The 14,331-nt window shown below is 44.7% G+C and overlaps 1 long non-coding RNA gene and 1 pseudogene across 1 annotated transcript; both read left to right on the top strand.

The window, feature by feature from the left end:
* Positions 1-4,906: 4,906 nt before the first annotated feature.
* Positions 4,907-5,955, top strand: LOC130377018 (craniofacial development protein 2-like; annotated as a pseudogene).
* Positions 5,956-11,561: 5,606 nt separating this feature from the next.
* Positions 11,562-13,691, top strand: LOC130377481 (uncharacterized). Its single transcript, XR_008894198.1, has 3 exons — positions 11,562-11,874; positions 12,212-12,378; positions 13,429-13,691. It is a non-coding gene; the product is annotated as an uncharacterized LOC130377481 (long non-coding RNA).
* The last annotated feature ends 640 nt before the right edge of the window (positions 13,692-14,331 follow it).

Genomic DNA, 14,331 nt, shown 5'->3' with positions numbered 1-14,331 from the left:
TAAACTTGCGCAAAACTGCAGGAACGTAGCTTCGGTATGTCATCAAATAGAAACTGATTGGCCATATACGACATGCCTACTGCAAAGATGAAAATAGATGAACACACACACAGAGAGACAGAGACAGAGAGAGACACAGAGACAGAGACACAGAGACAGTGACAGAGACAGAGACAGAGGGAGACTCCGCTCAATTGTATAGTGGGAGGGCTCTCACAGCAAAGTTCAGGAGGGGAGGCGGGGATGAGCTACCGGCTGGAGGCGATTGACTGATTCTGGAGCTCTCAGCGGAATAATGACTTGCGTGTCTTCTTTGGATGTTGAACGTAAACCAAGGAAAGCCATCTGATTGGAAGGGCAAGACTGAAAAGTTGACGAGCCTAGTCCCGCCCGTGGCTATGCCTCTTGTGGTTTGGTTAGCAATTATAACGAACTACGCCATTGATCTCAATGGCAATGCATATGTTGCAATGAAGTGAAATATGGTAACTATTAGTTTCTTGTTTTAATGTGGTTTCATGTCGTCGCAGCTCCTGTTGCTAGAGTGGACATTCGGCTAGTGAACAACACTGTCACCTGTCAGTCTGGGGGAATCTACCCAAGACCACAGCTCACCTGGTCCGTCAGTCCTCGCCCGGCTACTCTCCTCCAGAACACAACCGAGGTCCATGAAGACGACCAGGGACTCTGTGACATCAGTTGCTCCATAAGGACTATTAACAATGACACAGAATCGACATACAGCTGCTCAGTCCAAAATGAACACAGTGAAAGGAAAGCCACGATGAGGCAACACCGTAAGTCATTGAATATCAGCAGGGCAACAGTCAAAAAGAAAGTGTTGACTTTCAACGGTGGCAACTTAAAGGGGCCTGTCACGCTCGCTAGTGGATGATATAAGAGAGTACTGCTTCAGATGTGTGTTGTGAAAATATTTTGGACTGCAACATCTACCCCATTGCAGAATAGTCGGACCATTGACATTATTGGTCAGGAATTTGCATTCTCCATTGGTCAATTAGGGAAAATTGTGTCATGGTCCAATTTCTCTGCAGATTTGTTAACAATAACATATGTCTGTTTGTCCATTTGTGTGTCTGTCTTAATCAGCTCCAATGCAAAGTGCTCCCAGGAGTGAGGTGTTACTCCCTTGTGACGCCTCGGGGCTCGATGACATCACCTGGACCTTCAACCACAACCAGACCATCCTCAGAAGACAAGCAGGACAAGAGGTGGTGGTGGAAACAGAGTGGCAGCAGCATGTAAGAGACCTGTCTGAATCAGGCAGCCTTCTGCTGTATGTATCAACCCAGAGTGAAGGGACGTACAGGTGTACTCTCAGGTACGCAGACGAAGAAGACGTAAACCACATTGAACTGAAGATACTGGAGGACCCTGTTGAAGGTAGGCTCTTGCTAAAAATACAAAATCAATCTGTGTGATGCTAAACCATCCGTGGGGTGAAAACCTTATCAGGCTTACAATACGTCAATGATTTCAATCATCAAATGTAAAAGAAAAAAAATCTTTTACATTTTTTACTAGGCTAAAAGTCAATTTATACATTGTGTTGAAACATTGTTGACTAGGATATGAACCCGAATGTGCACCTCTTGTTAATATTTTGAACTATTTTTATAATTACTATTAATAATGAAAATAATAAATCATATTATTATTATTATTATGGAAGAAATAATCAACTTCTCTTTTTCTGTTTCAGAGAGATCCCATAGAACTCATTGGATCGCATTAGGAGTCTTCTCTACACTTATCGTCATCTGCATCATCATCTGGTAAATATTAATGTACACAATTTATTCATGGGGATTTTGTCAAGAAAATTGGTGAGGTTATTTCTGGGTCATTTATTGATGATTTGGGACTGTATGGTTTTACAAATATGATCCAGATGAAGCCATTACTAATATAACTCTTATTACTCTTAGGAGAATACAATTAAAACCAAAGAAAACAAGAAAAGGTAAGCAACAAAAGCCCTCAATCCAGTACTTCGACCATGTATTACACCCGTCTCCTGAAGTATAACAATACTTCCCCAGAGACCATCTGGTCAGGTAATCCCAGGTCCTTCTTGTGAGGGAGCACGGCTGGGCAAGACTGAGGAAGTTGTCTGTGTTAAGGGTTAAACCTCCTGACTTTATCACCGTACCCTCAGATATAGCAGGGTTTGACTTGTCATATGTGTAACGTATGTGTATGTGTTTCCCCAAGGAAATGTCTTAGTGAAGGTGGTCGAGGAGCATCTAAAAATATATATATATATAAACATGTTTTTTTATATACATTGGTAGTCAAGGCGGGGCCCTATTGTTGCTAAGGCTTTAACCATACAGTGCTGGGGGAAACACTGTGTTTATCTATTTAGTCATTTAGAAGAGTTGAAGTAGGGCAGTGCCTGTTGAACTGCTGGCCCATGGGCCACATCCAGCCCATCTATGATTTTGTTCCGGCCGGCAAATTATTACCAGACCTTAAACAATCAAAATGCATTTTTCCCAGAAAAAGCTGTTTCTTAGCAAGGATGAGCGCTGTTTCAATTTAGTCCAATAGGAAACTGTTTTATCCACCAAGAAGCTGCATGTTTTTGCTGTTAATAGTCTAACTTTATCGTCTCTATAACTGTCTTGGATCATCTGCCGATGTCCCCAGCTGATGAAGAAAGGACATCTGGTCTCCCATCTTCACCTCTCCTCTCTACGGAGCTTGTACGTTCAGCCAATTATTTGTGGTCTCTTTGTATTTGCTAATACACTGCTATGTTGTCATTGCATACAGTATATTATATATATTCTCCCCCCTTCCGTCTGGCAGAAGGTACCGGAGCATCCGTTCCGCCACAACCAGACTACAGTACAGCTTCTTCCCCCAGGCCATCCGACTCCTCAACTCCAAGGGACTGGGCCCAGTTTCCCAAAAGCATCGATAGCCTAAGTGGACCGCAGAGTGGGTCGTACGAGCATCGTACAGTTTTCACACCGTTTCCCGAAAGCATCGTTGGTAACGAACGTCTTGAAAACGCTCGTAGCTAACGAGTGCTCCAGGGTACTCGTAGGACGCTAAGAGCATCGTTAGCCTACTATAGAGTGAACTCATTATTGCATGCCGGTATCATCATTCATAAACAACATTCGGGAGTATGCAATAATACAAATTATTCTAAAGAGGTCAGAGACTCCGTGCACAGCCCCGCCTTCCCCAGTGAACCAAGAAACCCCGCATCGTGACGACCGGGGGATTTGACCCCCTCGGTTTTATTGCGTATTTCTTCAGGGAAAGTATTCGAATCCAAAGGAATAGCTTTAAAGAGACTTTATTTGTATAAAGTATTTTCGGTATGGTAAACTGATACTCTGAAGCAAAGAGAGATTGAAGATGTATTCTAAACACGTGCTGAGCGACTCCTAGCTGAACCATAGACCTAACCCCTATCCAAGAGCTACCGGGAGTTTCTGAAGACAATGTGGATCTGTAGGCTGTTATGATCTGACCAGCGCAGTCCGGAAGTAGTGGGGGGGAGCCGATGTGAGATAACCCTCGGGTTTCTCGCCTGGTCTGTGATGCTGCCTTCTGTGGCTAAAGTATTTATTACAGCCTTCAGTAAGGTCTTGCTCCCCTTGTGGCTATGTATGGTATTTACGGCTAATATGTTTGGTCCTGCATCATTGGGTCTATGTGTGGGTAGCTTAGATTCTTAAAATACGTAACAGTGGGTAGCTTAGATTCTTAAAATACGTAACAGTTTTACACAGGAAACCTGAGATAAGGTGAAATCGCCGGGCGTGCCAATAAGCTGCGACCGAACCGGCTCGGCAGTGTAGAAAGACCTATAGCCAGGGTTCGAGTTAGGTGGGAGGCAGTGGGAGCTGAGCTCCCATAGAGAGAGGTCTGGCTCCCATGAAAGCAGTAAACTCAAATATCTTTGGGGGTCTCGGAAAACAGCCACAGCTATTTTCCCTTCCACATGCAGAGTAATATTGACGTTAAGTGGGATAATAGAACGCCGGTCATTATCAGGAAAATAAGCCCAGACAGGGCGAACCGGACACCGACGCGAAACAGATGTGCCTCGACCTGAGGGGGCTTATTTTCGATTATGAGCGGCTACTTGCCAAACGAAAAAATAGCCTAACTTCGCAAGGTGTCTTTTTTCAATTTATTTGTTACCATACGTAGTGTGTTGATTAGCAGAGAAATAGTTAGCCAAAGACGTTGACGTCGCTTAGCAACCGAAGAAGCTGGCGTTGATGTGAAGGGCCCATAATAATAATAATAATAATACATTTAATTTAGAGGCGCCTTTCAAGACACCCAAGGTCACCTTACAGAGCATATAGTCATATAGCCATGCAAGTGAACGGAGCGTTCCACCACGGCCCTTGGTTTATGCACTATTGCACCTGTTTAATATTCATATTCATATTTATTATATTCATATTTCCCGCACTACTCAGACACATAGACATATTTATATTCCCGCACTACTAAATTCCACAAGTCACTGGTTTGCAGTTATATGTAGCATGTTGTTATGCACCTTATGTTCTTGGGAAACGCTATTTCATTTCACTGTATACTGTGTATATGGCTGAAATGACAATAAATTATCTTGAATCTTGAATCTTGAATTGTCTTATTTTATATTATTATATATATATAATATATATTGTTGAATGGGAAACATCCGGAAACCATCACCTTTTCGTGGTGGAGAGGTTTGTGTGCCCCTATGAACCTGAGGGCTGTGTTGTCTGGAGCCTAGTGCTCCTGGTAGGGTCTCCCAAGGCAGAGGTCTTAGGTGAGGGGTCCGACTAAGAATGGTTCATAGTACTTTAACAGCAGGTAGAGTTTAGCTGTGAGGAGTTGTGCCCCCCAGCCCTATATTATGCACATTGTAAAGTTCAACAGTCTGGAGAATCCAATCATTGCAAATCCTATACTTCCAGTGGCGGGAGTCCGCAGGGATCACGTGGCAGATGGAGGAGCTGATCCCTCCGATGGGGGGCAGTATGACGTCAGGACCCCAAACCTGAAAGGGAGGGTTCAGTCTGAACACAGTGACCCATCTAACGCACACCTGCGTTGTCGGAGACCACTTATAATGGGAAGTGAACCTTCAACGCAAACACAGCGAGAGAAGAAGCAAGGCTGGCAGAGCTAGCACACTTTGCAGAGGAAAGGGGAGCGGAAATCCTGGGAGTCCAGAAGCACAGGAGAGTACATGAACAGGACCAGATTGTGTACTGCAGAGTGGGGGGTTACTCGTTCATCACCTCATCAGCATGGCGAAACGAGGCCCAGGCTGCAAAGGGAGGTGTGGGGCTACTGCTAAGTCCTCGAGCACGGAAGGCTCTCCGTAGGGTGCACCAGCACACCGACAGGATCCTAATCGCAGACTCCGATGGCAACCCAGCTACAGCCATCATGGTAGTGTACTCACCTACCAATGTAGGGCCAATCAAGAAAGTCGAAGAGTTCTATGGGGACCATAGAACAGCAATCCGGGATGTTCTGGCTCACAACTTCCTAGCAATTCTGGGGGACCTCAACACGAGGCTCGGACCAGGGGATGCACCAATCACGTATCATGAAAGCAGTAACCGCAACGGTGAACAACTTGCTGCCCTGCTAACGGAACACGAGCTACGGGCTGTACACACCTTGTTCCGGAAGAGAATGGGCAAGAGATGGACCTTCCAGGACCGGACTTCTGGTATGCTACGTCAGCTGGACTACATACTGGTAAGGCGCAAGTGGAGGACTTCGATCCAGAACACAGAGCTGTACAGCTCGTTCGACTCCATTGGCTCAGACCACAGAGTGGTTTCCATGAGGGTGCGACTGAGCCTGAGGGTCCCCAAGCCTAGCCCAAAGATCTACCACGACTGGAAGACCTTTTCGGGAAGCCCCGACCGCCAAGCCAGATACAGTTGAAGTGAGGAACCGCTTCCAACTGCTGGATACGGCGGAAGGCCCTAGCACAGTGTATGAGCGGTTTATTGCCGCAAACGTGGAGGCAACCAGGGAGTGCGTACCGATGAAGGAGAGGATCAGAAACTCCCCAGGGTCTAGACATCCAGAGGTCATGCAGAGATCTGTGCAATGGTGCAGGAGGAGTGACAAAGCTTTGACCGTGAATGTGTATTGCTAAGATACATAACATTTTACATAATACATATTACATAATAATCCATCCATCTTCATAGAACATTTGGTTTCCAAACACACAGAACATCTCCGGTAGGCCTGCCTAGCAACGAGGTCCGGCGACCAGCCCAGGCCTTTCGACCTCGCATAGCGACCACACCTAGCAACCGACAGGCCAAAGAAAGACTCTTCAATGCCTACGAAAAGATCAGAGGGGAGGAGCTGATGGAGAAGGTACGGGGAGTGGAGGCAGCGCAGGGGGAACAACGGTATGGGGAGTCATGGAGGGTCATAAATGAGATGAGTGGGCGCAAGAGGTCGAAGGAGGGACAGGTAACAGGCTGCAGCCCAGAGGACAGAGTGACCACCTGGTTTACCCACTTCCGTGATCTCCTCGGCACCCACCCGAGAGTGGATGGAGCTGAGGAGGAAATATCGGCAGGCCTAAGAGATCTCAAAATTTACGATGGCCCCTTTACAATTAGCGAGCTTGCAGCAGTAAAATCCACCCTGAAGCAAGGGAAAAGTGCTGGGCCAGACGGCATTGCCCCAGAGGTCCTTAAAAACTGCAACCTGGACGACATCATCTTGGAGATCTGCAACCTAGCTCTGATGGAAAACATCAAGCCCGATATGTGGTCTCTTTCCAACATCATCCCCGTGCCTAAATCTGGAGATCTCTCAAAGCCTACCGAGGCATCAGTCTGACATGTATCATCGCAGAGATGTACAACCGAATGATACTGAATCATATACGGGGTGCCATCGACACTCAGCTGAGAGAGAACCAAAATGGCTTTAGAGAGGGGAGAGCTACCATATCCCAGATCCTAGCCTTAAGGAGGATCATCGAAGAGGTAAAAAAGAACAACCTGACAGCGGGCCTGTGTTTTATTGATTTCAAAAAAGCTTTTGACTCAATAAACTGAGAAGTAATGATGACAATTCTTAAGGCTTACGGTGTCGCTCCTAACCTACTTCGGGCAATAGGTACCATGTATGAGGGCACAAGAGCAAGGGTTAACCCCAGATCACAACTTTTCTGAGTGAGCGGGGAATCAGACACATACGCACAGCCTTCTACAACCCTAAGGCGAATGGGGGTGTGGAGCGCATGAATCAGACGCTGAAGAACGGCATCAGAGCTCAGATCAGAGGGATTTCAGGTCTCAGCAGCACTCCTGCGGACCCTGCTGCACTACCGGGCTACTCGACATACTACAACGGACAGCTCACCAGCACTCCTTAGGACGTGAGCCATCATTGCCCCTGGATCGCCTGCGTGTTCCGGCTCACCTGACATCACCTTTTACATAATTTTTCTTCTGTTTATTAAAAATGTAAAATCACTATAATAGCAAATGTATCCGTAACTCGTGTTATAAATACGAGTCCAAAGACAATAAAAACACAAAAGACAATAAAATGACAGAAACTGGCAGCTGTAATATTCAGAACACGGCAGTGTTCAGTGTTAATGATTACCATAAGCGTGCACGTACTGCTTACATCATTATGTTACTATCAGCGCCAACTGGATAATGATGATGTGATGTGTTGGGCGTGTGTGTTGGAATGTTGCAAGGCCATAAAGCAACAGTGCGAAGCTCCGCTTGATCATTTAGAAAACGATACTCATAAATATCACAGCAGGCATGAGGTCTAATCAGTCCAGTTAAAGATTGTCGTGTCCCGGTCCTGTCAGCAGACCAACAACAGGTACAGCTGAGAGAGGACGACACAGACAATGACAGCGCTGGGCAGTGTTGTGGTTCAGACGGTCGTGTTACTGACGGGGCTGGTCGTCGTTCAGGGAGGTAAGCTGGACCGGATCTAAACCGTCTCCGGCAAACCTAATATCAAGAGTTCTTCTTTGTTTGGTTTGTTATGCTTGATATTTGGACTAGCAGCAGAACTCTATCTATCATTTTATTCTTAGGTTTTACTTGGAATGTTGAAAATGAATAGTAATAGGTAATATAATTTTTTTTATTGTACATTGATTAAATCTGAAACCTTCACTTCCTACTAGAATTACTGGATTCTCGTATAATTTTTGACCTCATTGGAACTGTGCTTATACAGAAACCAAAGCTGTCTAAAGATTAACCCAGGTTCTAAGGTGGGTCAGGTTGTGTGAGAGAAGGCGAAATAAAAGCAGGCCAGGGAAGATAACATGTGTGCTGCTGAACAAAAAAATAATAGATTGCTGAGGTCTAAAGGTCATGTTTTATGAGTGATTCAAGATCAATTAGTAGTGATTTATTAGCCGTTATCACCATAAGAGTATTACTTATGGACCTGCTTCTAAAGTTAATGAAGAGTATGCCTCCAACACCCCCCTGTTCTCTGATCTCCGGAACCCCAAGTGGGCTGTGTGTTTGGGGGGAGCTGTGCGCTGCCTTGTAGCTCCAAGCCAAACAGTGATTTGATCCTCCACTGGATCAAGATAAGTGGGAAGAAGCTTCAGGTCCACTCCTACTTCTCTTCGTCGTGGTGGTGTAATGTATAGGAGCACTAACTACCCTGTGCAGTGCTGCTGAGCAGCAGATACTCGTCTGCCCCGTATTGAAGACTTTTTTAGAAATAATCAGGCGGATAAGTTCACTTAAAGATCTGGTCATGGGTGACCAAGTCCTAAACAGTTGCAGACCGATTGAGCAGTGTGTTTGTGTGGAAAATGTCAAAGGAATTAAAGTTCCTGCAAGCACAGTGCGGGACGTCCGAATCTGGACACTCCAGGCGGTGAGCTCCAGGCCCATCAGCCTGCTCTGGTCTGAGAAGACCACACCCACTCATTTGAATACACCTGATCGAAATGTGGCATTATGAGATAAATCCTACAATTTGATAGACAACCTCCAAACAACCAGGCATGACATCACTGCAGTCCACCTGCACAGGTGAGACAGGACTGGCACCGCAACATATTTCCCTCCCCATGAAGGGAACGCAGTTTGAGTCATATGTTCATTCCACTCTCTGGTTGAGCTGAGCTGCAGCCGACTGAGAGGCTCAAGAGTCAGAAAGGATCAACAAGATGAGAGAACTCAACAGAGTTCTGGTCCACACGGCCGTGTTTCTTATGCTGGAGGTCCTCGTTCAGGGAGGTAAGCTTAAAATCTTATCGCATCGCTAGCCAAGAAGGCTCAACAGCGCCTTTACTTTCTCAGGAAAACTGAGGAGGGCTAAAGCGCCGGCCCCCATCATGGGCACTTTTTATAGAGGCACTGTCGAGAGCATCCTAACCAGCCGCGTCACGGTGGGGTACGGGGCCTGCACCTCATCCTGCCGCAGGTCCCTCCAGCGCATCGTGAGAGCGGCCGAGGGGATCATTGGTGCCACTCTCCAAAAATAATTGAGGACGATTTTGGGTTCACTACCTCTTTTAGCAACAACAGATTACGGAAACAGGGTACAATATAATAGTTTTGCAGTAAATGATATGTTATATTACTACTAGATACTGCAGTTCATAATTTTGAGCTGTAGTCATACAGAAACGATTTGAAAATTCCAGCAGAGGATAAACCTTCCTGATTACATTCGCTGGCAGTCAAGCATTGTTTGTAAGTCAAGCAAGTAAGTCATTTGTTAATTACAGTAGGTGTACAGTTCTGAGATAGAAGTGAAAGTGGTTTGTTGCAAGTGGAAGTTTGGTATATACTGTTTATCACATTGTTTACATGTAGTGACTTATGCAGTGCTATCACTATGACAATATGCTAAGGCAGCGGCTCTGCTTGGACAGCGTGCAATCCTGTATTTCACACCCGTGGGTATCTTTCCAACATTTTACACAATCACCAGAAACGCTTAGCTCTATTGCTTGAAACTTTGAGGTTACACCTTTCCCTCACAGTTACATATGCCTTTTCCAAAAAGTGAAAAAGAACTGTGTGCTGTTCTAACATCCAACCACGGCTGTACCCTCTGATCTCCAGACACCCCGGTGGGCTGTGTGTTTGGGGGGAGCTGTGTGCTGCCTTGCCGCTTCAAGCCAAACAGTGATACGCTCCTCCACTGGAACAAGATGAATGGGAAGAACATTCAGGTCCACTCCTACTACGATGACCAGGACCAACTGGGATACCAGGACCCTCTCTACAAAGGAAGGACCGCCCTGTTCCATGACCAGATCTCAGGGGGCAACGCATCCCTTGGTCTGGCCAGGGTGAACCTCCAGGACCAGGGCAAGTACCTGTGTTACGTCAGCACTTCAAAGAACAACCAGGAGACCTTCGTCACTCTGACAGTGAATGGTGAGCTCAAGTCCTGATGTCACATCCTATTTTAAACAATTATTTTTATAATGCAACCCACTGACGGGTAGTTTGAGCCCATAAACAAATTATATTCAGGTTTTAGCAAAAGTATAATGGGACCTTTGCATGGGATTTAACCAATGTCAAAACAAGTCGATGCAGAAAGTTGTGTAGTTACGGAATTATGTAATTTTTCTATGCATCTAAAGCAAATGGGTAGTTGGCTATATATTTTCATAAAGTACAGTAACAAAGGTCAATAACTCAGTTAAGGGTCCACTTACACCTCACAAGCTTTACTTTTCAAATATTACCCTACAATCTGAGACCTGTGTTTTCTTCAACCACAGAATAAAATTGCAACGTTTCCATGTCAGTTGTGTGTGTATTTTGGTATATTTTCTGATGTAACGTTGCTGGTTTGGTGAGCAATAATGCCTTACAACTCCATTGATATCAGTAGCAATACAAATGCAGCAAACCAAATGAGGCATGGTACTTATTTGTTTTTTGTTTTAATGTGGTGCCATGTCGTTGCATATCCTGATCCAGCTGCTGTTGCTAAAGTGGACATTGGGCTAGTGAACAACACTGTCACCTGTAAGTCTGGAGGAATCTACCCAAAACCACAGCTCACCTGGTCCGTCAGTCCTCGCCCAGCCACTGTCCTCCAGAACACAACCGAGGTCCATGAAGATGACCAGGGACTCTATGAAATCAGTGGCTCCTTAAGGACTGTTAACAATGACATGCAATCGAACTACTGCTGCACAGTCCAAAATGAACACAGTGCAAGGAAAGCCACGATGAGGTTATACCGTAAGTCTTTGAGTATCATATAGACATCAGTCAGTAGTAAAGTGTTGATTAGAACAGTTTCAATCCAATTTAGAGTGGTTAAAAAATAAGGGGAAACCTTCCAACTCGCTTAAAGCTAACATAAGAGAGAACTACAAAGTCTATTCCGTTTCCGCTGAGAATTGGCAGAAAAGTTGGACCATTGACGTCATTGGTCTGGGATTTGCGTTCTCCATTGGTCAAATTAGGAACAATTTAATCATAGTCTAAAAGCTCTGCAGATTTCATAACAATATCATATGCCTGTCTGTCTGTCCCCTCGTGTGTCTATCTTCATCAGCTCGAATGCAAAGTACTCCCGGGAGTGAGGTGTTACTCCCTTGTAACGCCTCGGGGCTCGATGACATCACCTGGACCTTCAACCACCACCAGACCATCCTCAGAAGACAAGCAGGACAAGAGAAGGTGGTTGAAACAGAGTGGCAGCAGCATGTAAGAAACCTGTCTGAATCAGGCAGCCTCCTGCTGTATGTGACCTCATCAGCCCAGAGTGAAGGGACGTACAGGTGTACTCGAAGGAACGCAGACGAAGAAGACGTAGCCAACATTGAACTGAAGATACCGTACGACCCTGAGGCTCATGGTGAAAATACTAAATCAATCTGTGTGATGCTAAACCATCCGTGGTGTGAATGCGTTATTGGGCTTACAATATTTTGACGATGTCAATCATCAAATGTAAAAGAAAAAAAAAGAATTACACTTTCTTTTGGGCTGATAAATGATAAGTTGCTTTAGACATTGTGTTGAAAATATTATTGACTAGGTAATGAGCTACTTGAATGTATATTGCACCTCCTGTTAATATTTGTAATTATTATACTACTATTAAAAATGAAAATAATAATTTTAAATCTTAATATTATTATTATTGTAAGTAAATATTATTAGAATAATCAACTTTTCTTTCTCTGTTTCAGGGGGATCCAAAATAACACTATGGATCATAGTTGGAGTCTTCCTTGCAGTTATCCTTATAGCTAACATATGTTTTTTTTCAAGAAAGCTGCTGAAAAAAAACCCTTCTCCTTCTGATGGAGAAGGGACATCTGGTACCCAGTCTACACCTCTCCTCTCTACAGAGCTTGTACGTTCATCCAATTATTGGTGGTCTCTTTTTTTATTTGCTAATACACTGCTATGTCGTCATTGTGTATATATTATCTTATTATATATATATATATATTTATACAACGGGGGGCCTGAATCCAGCGATCTGATTGGTTCCTAACTGTTGTATAATGAGCGTATACATAACTGCTATGATGCCCAATCATTTTGTGAAAGTATCACTCCGCGCCTTGAAGTGGAAAGTGTAAAAGAATACAACCGTATTTTTACTAGTGTGTGTGTGTGAAGTCATTTTGCCATAATTTTAACAGTTGTCTAAAAGCAATAGCACAGTTCACTGAAGTCTAAAATCGGCGAGTGAACTGCTCCATAGGATAAATTGCCGGCGAACCGCTCTATCGGAGCCTTCTCTCGGAGGGACGCTAAAGTGTGTTGCATAGCGACCGTCGATGCATAGCGGCAGCCAGGAGGGACTACTTTTTGGTAGTCTTTAATAAAACGGCTACTTTGACTTTCTTGGTTTCTTTTTAAATGTAGTGTGTCTATGACTTTCGTTTCGCCGTAACAGTAACCGTTGTATAAAGGGGGTGAAGGGGGTCGCCGGCCCTCCGCTGCGCGTCGGGGCCGGACAACGCCCCTTAACAGTGGTATAATGAGCACATACCACAGCCTGGCGTGATCTATTGCTTAAATATATATATATATATATATATATATATATATATATTGTTGAATGTTAAAAAATTACATTTTGTGTTAGGCAAGGCAAGGCAAGGCAACTTTATTTATATAGCACTTTTCATACACAAGGCAGACTCAAAGTGCTTCACATATAAACATTGTTATACATTAAAATAAAATAATAGATAAGTAAAAGAAAACATATGCAAAGAAATGAGTAAAATAGAAAGTTAAAAAGGAAAATAAAGCTAAAGTATTTAAGATTTAGCAGAAAGCTAAAGCAAACATAAAAGTCTTGTTAAATGAATGTATTAGGCAAATTACATAAAGTGTGGACTTAATGCAGATGTTTAACAATATTGTTGAACTGTATGTTTGAATACAGCCTGCAGATCTACCAACATCCATCACTCCAGCTCCCTCCAGTGAAACACAGCCTGCAGATCTACCAACATCCATCACTCCAGCTCCCTCCAGTGAAACACAGCCTGCAGATCTACCAACATCCATCACTCCAGCTCCCTCCAGTGAAACACAGCCTGCAGATCTACCAACATCCATCACTCCAGCTCCCTCCAGTGAAACACAGCCTGCAGATCTACCAACATCCATCACTCCAGCTCCCTCCAGTGAAACACAGCCTGCAGATCTACCAACATCCATCACTCCAGCTCCCTCCAGTGAAACACAGCCTGCAGATCTACCAACATCCATCACTCCAGCTCCCTCCGGTGAAACACAGCCTGCAGATCTACCAACATCCATCATTCCAGCTCCCTCTATTGCAACACAGCCTGCAGGTCTAGAGACATCCATCCCTCCAGCTCCCTCTATTGCAACACAGCCTGCAGATCTACCAACATCCATCACTCCAGCTCCCTCCAGTGAAACACAGCCTGCAGCTCTACCAACATCCATCACTCCAGCTCCCTCCAGTGAAACACAGTCTGCAGATCTACCAACATCCATCACTCCAGCTCCCTCTATTGCAACACAGCCTGCAGATCTACCAACATCCATCACTCCAGCTACCTCCAGTGAAACACAGCCTGCAGATCTACCAACATCCATCACTCCAGCTACCTCCAGTGAAACACAGCCTGCAGATCTACCAACATCCATCACTCCAGCTCCCTCCAGTGAAACACAGTCTGCAGCTCTACCAACATCCATCACTCCAGCTCCCTCCAGTGAAACACAGTCTGCAGCAGGTGGGTGTTCATTATATGTTACAGCTGCAGTCAGGTAATTCATATTAATATATCCCAATGTTTCTAATCCCAATGGA

This window comes from Gadus chalcogrammus, chromosome 23, assembly GCF_026213295.1.
Source record: "Gadus chalcogrammus isolate NIFS_2021 chromosome 23, NIFS_Gcha_1.0, whole genome shotgun sequence".
NCBI classification, from domain to species: Eukaryota; Metazoa; Chordata; class Actinopteri; order Gadiformes; family Gadidae; genus Gadus; species Gadus chalcogrammus.
The sequence above is the reverse complement of the archived record's forward strand: the minus strand, read 5'-3'. Positions and strand labels throughout refer to the sequence as shown.